Source organism: Arachis hypogaea, chromosome 7 (assembly GCF_003086295.3).
Source record: "Arachis hypogaea cultivar Tifrunner chromosome 7, arahy.Tifrunner.gnm2.J5K5, whole genome shotgun sequence".
NCBI classification, from domain to species: domain Eukaryota; kingdom Viridiplantae; phylum Streptophyta; class Magnoliopsida; order Fabales; family Fabaceae; genus Arachis; species Arachis hypogaea.
In genome coordinates, this window is record NC_092042.1 from 29,414,082 (window position 1) to 29,426,245 (window position 12,164).

The window sequence follows — 12,164 nt, forward strand, 5'->3', positions numbered from 1 at the left end:
AAAATGCTTCATTGCTCAGCCCAAGCACACACCAAGTGGGCCCGGAAATGGATTTTTATGTCTTTTACTCATCTCTGTACACCCTAGGCTACTAATTTTCTATAAGTAGGACCTTTTACTATTGTATTGGGAGATCTTTTGATCACTTTAGATCTTAGATCAGACTTTGGTAGCTATCTTCATTCTTATGCTATCTTAGATCATTGGGAGGCTGGCCATTCGGCCATGCCTAGACCTTATACTTATGTATTTTCAACGGTGGAGCTTCTACACACCATAGATTAAGGTGTGGAGCTCTGCTGTACCTCGAGTATTAATGCAATTACTATTGTTCTTCCATTAAATTCCGCTTGTTCTTGTTCTAAGATATCACTTGTTCTTCAACTTGATGAATGTGATGATCCGTGACACTCATCATCATTCTCACCCATGAACAAGGTGACTGACAACCACTTTTGTTCTACAAGCAATCAAGGCTCTAGTGAATATCTCTTGGATTCCTGATTGCACGATGCATGGTTGATCGCCTGACAACCGAGTGCTCGTCTGACAAACGAGCCAACCATTCCGTGAGATCAGAGTCTTCGTGGTATAGGCAAGAACTGATGGCGGCATTCAAGAGAATCCGGAAGGTCTAACCTTGTCTGTGGTATTCTGAGTAGGATTCAATGATTGAATGACTGTGACGTGCTTCAAACTCCTAGCAGGCGGGGCGTTAGTGACAGACGCAAAAGAATCGATGGATTCTATTCCGGCCTGACCGAGAACCGACAGCTGAATTCCGCGTGCTGTGACAGAGCATATGCAATCGTTTTCACTGAGAGGATGGGAGGTAGCCATTGACAACGGTGAAACCCTACACAAGCTTGCCATGGAAAGGAATAAGAAGGATTGGATGAAGACAGTAGGAAAGCAGAGAGACGGAAGGGAAGGCATCTTCATGCGCTTATCTGAAGTTCCTACCAATGAATTACATAAGTATCTCTATCTTTACCTTTTTGTTATTTTCGTTCATCACTATTACCATTTGAGTTTGCCTGACTAAGAGTTACAAGATGACCATAGCTTGCTTCAATACTAACAATCTCCGTGGGATCGACCCTTACTCGCGTAAGGTTTATTACTTGGACGACCCAGTGCACTTGCTGGTTAGTTGTGCGAAGTTGTGTAATGCCATGGTATTGAACACCAAGTTTTTGGGGTTCATGTCCGGGGATTATGAGAGTTGTGAAAAAGTATTGTTCACAATTTCGCGCACCAATGGGTTATAGGTGTTTCCATAAGGTTCACCCATGTAATTAACCTCTGCCATGACAGGGTTCTCAGGATCATAAGCTTCTTCAGAAGCTACCTCTCTAGTACTGTTGGATGCATGTTGCAATCCATTCAGATTTTGAGAGATTATGTTGACCTGTTGAGTCAACATTTTGTTCTGAGCCAATATGGCATTCAGAGCATCAATTTCAAGAACTCCTTTCTTCTGAGGTATCCCATTATTCACGGAATTCCTCTCAGAGGTATACATGAATTGGTTGTTTGCAACCATGTCAATGAGTTCTTGAGCCTCTTCAGGCGTTTTCTTCAGGTGAATAGATCCACCTGCAGAATGGTCCAATGACATTTTTGAAAATTCAGAGAGACCATAATAGAATATATCTAATAGGGTCCATTCTGAAAACATGTCAGATGGACATCTTTTGGTCAACTGCTTGTATCTTTCCCAAGCTTCATAGAGGGATTCACCATCTTTTTGTTTGAAGGTTTGAACATCCACTCTCAGCTTGCTCAACTTTTGAGGAGGAAAGAATTTATCCAAGAAGGCAGTGACCAACTTATCCCAGGAGTCCAGGCTATCCTTAGGTTGTGAATCCAACCATATTCTAGCTCTGTCTCTTACAGTAAAAAGGAAAAGCATGAGTCTGTAGACTTCAGGATCAACTCCATTCGTCTTTACAGTCTCACAGATCTGCAAGAACTCAGTTAAGAACTGATAAGGATCTTCAGATGGAAGTCCATAAAACTTGCATTTTTGTTGCATTAAAGCAACTAGTTGAGGCTTAAGCTCAAAATTATTGGCTCCAATGGCAGGAATGGAGATGCTCCTTCCATCAAACTTGGACGTTGGCTTTGTGAAGTCACCAAGCATTCTCCTTGCATTATTATTATTATTTTCGGCTGCCATCTCCTTCTCTTGTTCGAAAATTTCTGAAAGGTTATTTCTGGATTGTTGTAATTTAGCTTCTCTTAATTTTCTCTTCAGAGTCCTTTCAGGTTTTGGATCAATTTCAACAAGAGTGCCTTTTTCCCTGTTCCTGCTCATATGAAAGAGAAAAAAACAAGAAAAGAAAGAGGAATCCTCTATGTCACAGTATAGAGATTCCTTTATGTTAGTAGAAGAAGAAAGGGGGGAAAAGAATCCAAATACAAGGGATATAAGAAGTTCGGATTCTTAGATGAAGAGAGGTGAAGAGAAGTGTTAGTAATTAAATAATTAAATAGAATAAGAGAAGAGAAGAGAAATTTCGAAAACAATTTTTGAAAAAGGAGTTAGTAATTTTCGAAAATTAGAGATAAGATAAGATTAAAATTAAAATTTAAAACAATTAATTAATTAAAAAGGAATTTTTTTTTTGAAAAAGGGATGAGATATTTTTGAAAATTAGAGAGGGAAAAGTAGTTAGGTGGTTTTGAAAAAGATAAGAAACAAACAAAAAGTTAGTTAGTTAGTAAAAGAAATTAAATTTGAAAAAGATAAGAAGATAAGAAGTTAGATAAGATATTTTAAAATCAAATTTTGAAAAAGATAAGATTTTTGAAAAAGATAAGATAAAAGATAAAAAGATTTAATTTTTTTTTTAAAAATTGACTTAACTAACAAGAAACTACAAGATAAGATTCTAGAACTTTAAAGATTGAACCTTTCTTAACAAGAAAGTAACAAACTTCAAATTTTTGAACTAATCACATTAATTGTTAGCTAATTTTCGAAAATTTGATATAAAGATAAGAAAAAGATTTTGAAAAATATTTTGAAAAAGATTTTTGAAATTTTCGAAAATTATAAAAAAAAATGAAAAAGATATGATTTTTGAAAAAGATTTTGAAAAGATCAGATTTTTAAAATTGAAATTTTGACTTGACTTGTAAGAAACAACTAATTTTAAAAATTTTTGACCAAGTCAACCCAAAATTTTGAAAATTTGGAGGGAAATAAGGAAAAGATATTTTTTTGATTTTTGAATATTTTAATTATGAGAAAGAAAAACAACAAAAATACTTAATGCATGAAATTTTTAGATCAAAACAATGAATGTATGCAAGAATGCTATGAATGTCAAGATGAACACCAAGAACACTTTGAAGATCATGATGAACATCAAGAACATAATTTTGAAAAATTTTTGATTCAAAGAAAACATGTAAGACACCAAACTTAGAAATCTTTAATGCAAGGAAAATATAAATGCAAAGGTGCACATGAAAAAGAAGAAAAGACACAAAACAAGAAATCATCAAGATCAAACAAGAAGACTTGTCAAGAACAACTTGAAGATCATGAAGAACACTATGAATGCATGAGATTTTCGAAAAAATGCAAGAAAAATTTAAAAACATGCAATTGACACCAAACTTAAAAATTGACTCAAGACTCAAACAAGGAACACAAAATATTTTTGATTTTTTATGATTTTCTAATTTTTTTGTATTTTTATTAATTTTTTTCGAAAAACATTTTTGGAAAAAAACGAAAAAGAAAAGAAAATTTTTGAAAAAGATTTTTGAAAAGAAAATTACCTAATCTGAGCAACAAGATGAACCGTCAGTTGTCCACACTCGAACAATCCCCGGCAACGGCGCCAAAAACTTGGTGGACGAAATTGTGATCACTATTCTTTGAGTTGCACTCATTGTAAAATTATGGAATTTGAAATTGGCACGAGTGGACACAACTCCGTTCAACTAACCAGCAAGTGTACTGGGTCGTCCAAGTAATAAACCTTACGTGAGTAAGGGTCGATCCCACAGAGATTGTTGGTATGAAGCAAGCTATGGTTACCTTGTAAATCTCAGTTAGGCAGATTAAATTTGTGTATGGTTTCGAAAATTAATAATAAAAAGAAGAAATAATAAAAAGGATAGAATACTTATGCAGATTCATTGGTGGGAATTTCAGATAAGCGAATGGAGATATTGTATGGCTCAAGAACGCCTGCTCTCCCACTGCTTCAACTCAGTCCTTCTTACTCCTTTCCATGGCAAGCTGTGTATAGGGGTTCACCGTTCGACGATGGCTACTTTGAATCCTCTCGGGAAAATGATCCTCTGCGGCTGTCACTCGCATAGCTAATCGTCTGGAGGCATCACCTGGCCGAAGGCTACATCCCATCCTTGCAGTGAAAACTACGCTCACGCGCTCTGTCACAGCACGGCTAATCACTGGTTGGTTCCCGCTCCTACTGGAATAGAATCCCTTGATTCTTTTGCGTCTGTCACTAACGCCCAGCACTCGCGAGTTTGAAGCATGTCACAGTCATTCATTACCGGAATCCTACTCGGAATACCACAGACAAGGTTAGACTTTCCGGATTCCCAGGATCCTACTCGGAATACCACAGACAAGGTGAGACTTTCCGGATCCTCATAAATGCCACCATCTATCTAGCTTATACCACGAAGATTCTGTTGGGGAATCTAAGAGATAAACATTCAAGCTCTGTTGCATGTAGAACGGAAGTGGTTGTCAATCACGTGCGTTCATAAGTGAGAATGATAATGAGGGTTACTTAATCATCACATTCATCATGTTCTTGGGTACGAATGAATATCTTGGAATAAGAATAAGAGAGATTTGAATAAAAGAAAATAGAATTGCATTAATACTTGAGGTAGGGTAGAGCTCCACACCCTTATTCTATGGTGTGCAGAAACTCCACCGTTGAAAATACATAAGTAAAAGGTTCAGGCATGGCCGAATGGCCAGCCCCCTAAAACGTGCTCAATGGCCTCCTAAGATGAAGAATAATACAAAACTGAGACCAAAGATGAAACGTGGTCAAAAGACATCTAATACAATAGTTAAATGTTCTATTTATAATAAACTAGCTCCTAGGGTTTACATGAGTAAGTAATTGATGCATAAATCCACTTCCGGGGCCCACTTGGTGTATGCTTGGGCTGAGCTTGATCAATCCACGAGCTGAGGCTTCTCTTGGAGTTGAACTCCGAGTTATGACGTGTTTTGGGCGTTCAACTCCGGATCATGACGTTTTTCTGGCGTTTAACTCCAGACAGCAGCTTGTACTTGGCGTTCAACGCCAAGTTACGTCGTCAATCTCCGAATAAAGTATGGACTATTATATATTGCTGGAAAGCTCTGGATGTCTACTTTCCAACGCCGTTGAGAGCGCGCCAATTGGAGTTCTGTAGCTCCAGAAAATCCATTTCGAGTGCAGGGAGGTCAGATTCCAACAGCATCAGCAGTCCTTTTGTCAGCCTTTCTTCAGAGTTTTGCTCAAGTCCCTCAATTTCAGCCAGAATTTACCTGAAATCACAGAAAAACACACAAACTCATAGTAAAGTCCAGAAATGTGAATTTAACATAAAAACTAATGAAAACATCCCTAAAAGTAGCTTAAACTTACTAAAAACTATCTAAAAACAATGCCAAAAAGCGTATAAATTATCCGCTCATCAGTGTGTGCAGGATGCTGCCTTGCCCTCGCAGAGGGCAGGGCAGAACTTTTTGGTGCGCCAGATTGATGCCTGTGCGTGCTGCTGGTGCTGCCGAACCGTTCCTTGGTGCGCCAGAATGGTGCGCCTGTGTGCATCACCAAAATGCTGCCCTGCCCTCGCGGAGGGCAGGGCAATGTGCGTCATGGTGCATTTGAAAGGCCTCCCCAGAATGATGGGAGTGTTAGGGTCCTCCTCCATATCCAGGATGATAAAATCAGCTGGGAGAAGGAATTTCCCCACCTTTACCAGTACATTCTCTACAACTCCAAGTGCTTGCTGGATGGATTTGTTAGCCATTTGCAGGAGTATTCGTGTGGATTTCAGCTCACAAATTCGGAGTTTTCTCATTAGAGACAAAGGCATCAAGTTTATGCTTGCACCAAGGTCACAGAATGACTTCTCAATTGTTATGTCCCCTATGGTGCAAGGTATGTAAAAACTCCCAGGATCATCTTTCTTCTCTGGCAACTCTCTTTGGAGGATAGCACTACATTCCTTTGTCATCTCAACAATCTGTCCTTCCTTCAGGGATCTTTTCTTTGTCAGCACTTCCTTCATGAATTTGGCATATAGTGGCATCTGTTCAAGTGCTTCCAAGAAAGGAATATTGATGCTAAGTGTCTTGAATATGTCCAGAAATTTTGAGTATTGCTTATCCTCATTTTCTTTTTTAAACCTCTGAGGATATGGAAGTTTGGGGACACAAGGATTCACTCCTTCCCTCTTCTCTTGTAATTGTGATTCAAGGGTGTTCTTGTATCCCTTAGAAATTTTTGCATTTTTGGTTTCTAGATCCTCTTTACTTTTCCCTTCTGTCTCTTCTTGTGGAACTTCTCTGTTGTGTTTGTCCTGATTGATGGCTTCTGGTGGACGAAATTGTGATTCAATTGTTATTCCATTTTGCAAAATTCATTGCTTTTCATTCCCTGGTAATGGCACCAAAAACATGATGCCAATACCATAGTTCACAACTCCGTTCAACTTAACCAGCAAGTGTACTGGGTCATCCAAGTAATAAACCTTATGCGAGTAAGGGTCGATCCCACAGAGATTGTTGGTATGAAGCAAGCTATGGTCACCTTGTAAATCTCAGTTAGGCAGATTAAATTGGTTTATGGGTTTCGAAAATTAAAAATAAAAAGAAAATAAAAAGGGATAGAGATACTTATGTAAATCCATAGTGAGAATTTCAGATAAGCGTTTGGAGATGCTGTGCTCCTCTTGAAACTCTACTTCACTACTCACTCTTCCTTCAATCCTTCTTACTCCTTTCCATGGCAAGCTGTATGTAGGGCATCACCATCATCGGTGGCTACTTTCAATCCTCTCGGGAAAATGATCCTATGCGCTGTCACTGCACGGCTAATCGTCTGGAGGCATCACCCTTGGTTGATGGCTACATCCCGTCCTCTCAGTGAAAACGTTCCTATGCTCTGTCACAGCACGGCTAATCATCTGTCGGTTCTCAATCAGGTTGGAATAGAATCCATTGATTCTTTTGCGTTTGTCACTAACGCCCAGCCTTCAGGAGTTTGAAGCTCGTCACAGTCATTCAATACTGGAATCCTACTCGGAATACCACAGACAAGGTTAGACTTTCCGGATTCCCAGGATCCTACTCGGAATACCACAGACAAGGTGAGACTTTCCGGATCCTCATAAATGCCGCCATCTATCTAGCTTATACCACGAAGATTCTGTTGGGGAATCTAAGAGATAAACATTCAAGCTCTGTTGCATGTAGAACGGAAGTGGTTGTCAATCACGTGCGTTCATAAGTGAAAATGATAATGAGGGTTACTTAATCATCACATTCATCATGTTCTTGGGTACGAATGAATATCTTGGAATAAGAATAAGAGAGATTTGAATAAAAGAAAATAGAATTGCATTAATACTTGAGGTACAGTAGAGCTCCACACCCTTATTCTATGGTGTGCAGAAACTCCACCGTTGAAAATACATAAGTAAAAGGTTCAGGCATGGCCGAATGGCCAGCCACCTAAAACGTGCTCAATGGCCTCCTAAGATGAAGAATAATACAAAACTGAGACCAAAGATGAAACGTGGTCAAAAGACATCTAATACAATAGTTAAATGTTCTATTTATAATAAACTAGCTCCTAGGGTTTACATGAGTAAGTAATTGATGCATAAATCCACTTCCGGGGCCCACTGTATGCTTGGGCTGAGCTTGATCAATCCACGAGCTGAGGCTTCTCTTGGAGTTGAACTCCGAGTTATGACGTGTTTTGGGCGTTCAACTCCGGATCATGACGTTTTTCTGGCGTTTAACTCCAGACAGCAGCTTGTACTTGGCGTTCAACGCCAAGTTACGTCGTCAATCTCCGAATAAAGTATGGACTATTATATATTGCTGGAAAGCTCTGGATGTCTACTTTCCAAGGCCATTGAGAGCGCGCCAATTGGAGTTCTGTAGCTCCAGAAAATTCATTTCGAGTGCAGGGAGGTCAGATTCCAACAGCATCAGCAGTCCTTTTGTCAGCCTTTCTTCAGAGTTTTGCTCAAGTCCCTCAATTTCAGCCAGAATTTACCTGAAATCACAGAAAAACACACAAACTCATAGTAAATTCCAGAAATGTGAATTTAACATAAAAACTAATGAAAACATCCCTAAAAGTAGCTTAAACTTACTAAAAACTATCTAAAAACAATGCCAAAAAGCGTATAAATTATCTGCTCATCACAACACCAAACTTAAATTGTTGCTTGTCCCCAAGCAACTGAAAATCAATTAGGATAAAAAGAAGAGAATATACTATAAATTCCAGAATATCAATGAATATTAATTATAATTAGATGAGCGGGACTTGTAGCTTTTTGCTTCTGAACAGTTTTGGCATCTCACTTTTTCCTTTGTAGTTTAGAGTGATTGGCGTCTCTGAGAACTTAGAATTTTGGATAGTGTTATTGACTTTCCTAGTTAAGCATGTTGATTCTTGAACACAGCTACTTATGAGTCTTGACCGTGGCCCTAAGCACTTTGTTTTCCAGTATTACCACCGGATACATAAATGCCACAGACACATAACTGGGTGAACCTTTTCAGATTGTGACTTACCTTTGCTAGAGTCCCCAGTTAGAGGTGTCCAGAGCTCTTAAGCACACTCTTTTGCTTTGGATCACGACTTTAACCACTCAGTCTCAAGCTTTTCACTTGGACCTTCATGACACAAGCACATGGTTAGGCCTGGATTTAATTTCCTTGGGCCCTCCTATCCATTGATGCTCAAAGCCTTGGATCCTTTTTACCCTTGCCTTTTGGTTTTAAGGGCTATTGGCTTTTTCTACTGCTCCTTCTTTTTCTTTCTAATAATTTTTTTTTCGCAAGCTTCCTTTTTCACTGCTTTTTCTTGCTTCAAGAATCAATTTCATGATTTTTTTCAGATCATCAATAACATTTCTCTTTGTTCATCATTCCTTCAAGAGCCAACAATTTTAACACTCATAAACAACAAGATCAAAAATATGCACTGTTCAAGCATTCATTCAGAAAACAAAAAGTATTGCCACCACATCAATATAATTAAATTAAATTCAAGGATAAATTCGAAATTCATGTACTTCTTGTTCTTTTGAATTAAAACATTTTTCATTTAAGAGAGGTGAAGGATTAATGGATTTTATTCATAGCTTTAAGGCATGGTTACATACTAATGATCATGAAATAGAGACACAAAACATAGATAAACACAATATTAAAAACCGAAAACAGAAAGAAATAAAGAACAAGGAATGAATCCACCTTTAGTGGCGTCTTCTTCTTGAAGGGCCAATGATGTTCTTAAACTCTTCTATGTCCCTTCCTTGCCTTTGTTGCTCCTCCGTCATTGCTCTTTGGTCTTCTCTTATTTCTTGGAGAATGATGGAGTGCTCATGATGTTCCACCCTTAATTGTTCCACATTGTGGCTCAAATCTTCTAAGGATGTGTTGAGTTGCTCCCAATAGTTGTTGGGAGGAAAGTGCATCCCTTGAGGCATCTCAGGAATTTGTTGATGATGAGCTTCCTCATGCACTTCTTGAGAACCGTGCATGGTCTCTCTTGCTTGCTCCATCCTCTTCTTGGTGATGGGCTTATCCTCTTCAATGGGGGTATCTCCTTCTATGATAACTCCAGCTGAGTAACACAGATGGCAAATAAGGTGAGGAAAAGCTAGCCTTGCCATGGTGGAGGACTTATCGGCTATTTTGTAGAGTTCATTGGAGATGACCTCATGAACTTCTACTTCCTCTCCAATCATGATGCTATGAATCATGATGGCCCGATCCACAGTAACTTCAGATCAGTTGCTAGTAGGAATGATAGAGCGTTGAATGAACTCCAACCATCCTCTAGCCACAGGCTTGAGATCCAGTCTTCTTAGTTGAACTGGCTTGCCTTTGAGTCTATTCTCCACTGAGCTCCTTCCACACATATGTCCATAAGGACTTGGTCCAACCTTTGGTTAAAGTTGACCCTTCTAGTGTAGGGGCGTTCATCTCCTTGCATCATGGGCAAGTGAAACGCCAACCTCACATTTTCCGGACTAAAATCTAAGTATTTCCCCCGAACCATTGTGAGATAGTTCTTTGGATTCGGGTTCATACTTTGATCATGGTTCCTAGTGATCCATGCATTGGCATAGAACTCTTGAACCATCAATATTCCGACTTGTTGCATGGGGTTGGTTAGGACTTCCCAACCTCTTCTTTGGATTTCATGTCGGATTTCTGGATACTCATTCTTTTTGAGCTTGAAAGGGACCTCGGGGATCACCTTCTTCTTTGCCACAACATCATAGAAGTGGTCTTGATGGCTCTTGGAGATGAATCTTTTCATCTCCCATGACTCGGAGGTGGAAGCTTTTGTCTTCCCTTTCCCTTTTTTAGAGGATGCTCCGGCCTTAGGTGCCATTGATGGTAATGGAGAAACAAAAAGCTTATGCTTTTACCACACCAAACTTAAAATTTTGCTCGCCCTCGAGCAAGAAAGAAAAGAAGAGAAGAAGAAGAAGAAGAAAATATGGTAGAGAGGGAGAGAGGTAGGTTCGGCTAAGGGGGAGAAGATGGGTTAGTGTTGTGTGAAAATGAAGTAGAATGGAAGGGTATTTATAGGGAGAGGGGAGGGTGGGTGTTCGGCCATTTTGGGTGGGAATGGGTGGGAAATTGAATTTGAATTGTATGAGGGTAGGTGGGGTTTATGGGGAAGAGTGGGTTGATGTGAATGGTGAATGAGGTAGTTGGGAAGAGGAATTGAGGTGATTGGTGATGGGTGTTTGGGAAGTGTGACATGGGGAGTAGGAAAATGAGATTTAGGATTAGGAGAGTGTGATTAGGATTAAAAGGTGAGGTGGGAATGTGGTAGGTGGGGATCCTGTTTGGTCCACAGATCCTGAGGTGATCATGTGGGGTCCACAGGATCCTGAGGTGTAAAGAAATACCATTCCTTCACCAAATAGGCATGTAAAATGCCTCCGTGCATCATTCTGGCGTTTAAACGCCCATTGGTGCACGTTTTGGGCGTTCAACGCCCATGTAAAGCATGTTTCTGGCGTTGAACGCCAGTTTCATGCTTGTTACTGGCGTTCAGCGCCAGTTTTTCTCCTCTAGGCACATTCCTGGCGTTCAGCGCCAGGATGTTGCTTGTTTCTGGCATTCAGCGCCAGAATGGTGCTCTGTTCTGGCGTTGAACGCCAGCCAGATGCATCTTACTGGCGTTGAACGCCAGTCTGCGCGACCTCCAGGGTGAAAAAATTTTTTCTTCTGTTTTTGACTCTGTTTTTAATTTTTTTGATTTTTTTCGTGACTCCTCATGATCATGTACCTAATAAAACACAAAAATAAAAATAAAAATAAAAATTAGATAAATAAAATTGGGTTGCCTCCCAACAAGCGCTTCTTTAATGTCAATAGCTTGACAGTGGCTCTCATGGAGCCACAAGGTGATCAGGTCAATGTTAGTGTAGTCCCAACACCAAACTTAGAGTTTGGATATGGGATTTCAACACCAAACTTAGAGTTTGGTTGTGGCCTCACAACACCAAACTTAGAGTTTGATTGTGTGGGTTTTTCTTGACTCTGAACTGAGAGAAGCTCTTCATGCTTACTCTCTTCTGTCACAGAGGGATGGCCATGTGCCTTAAACACAAGGTAGTCCCCATTCAATTGAAGGACTAACTCACCTCTGTTGACATCTATCACAGCTCCTGCTGTGGCTAGGAAAGGTCTTCCAAGGATGATGCAATCATCCTCTTCCTTCCTAGTGTCTAAGATTATGAAATCAGCAGGGATGTAAAGGCCTTCAACCTTTACTAGCACGTCCTCTACTATTCCATAAGCTTGTCTCAATGACTTATCTGCCAATTGCAATGAGAACAAGGCAGGTTGTACCTCAATGATCCCTAGCTTCTCCATTACAGAGAGTGGCATA

At 39.6% G+C, this 12,164-nt stretch overlaps 1 non-coding gene across 1 annotated transcript; it reads left to right on the forward strand.

The window, feature by feature from the left end:
- The first annotated feature begins 1,679 nt into the window (after positions 1-1,679).
- LOC112704627 (small nucleolar RNA R71) lies at positions 1,680-1,783 on the forward strand. The gene has a single exon (XR_003155243.1). It is a non-coding gene; the product is annotated as a small nucleolar RNA R71 (small nucleolar RNA).
- Positions 1,784-12,164: the final 10,381 nt, after the last annotated feature.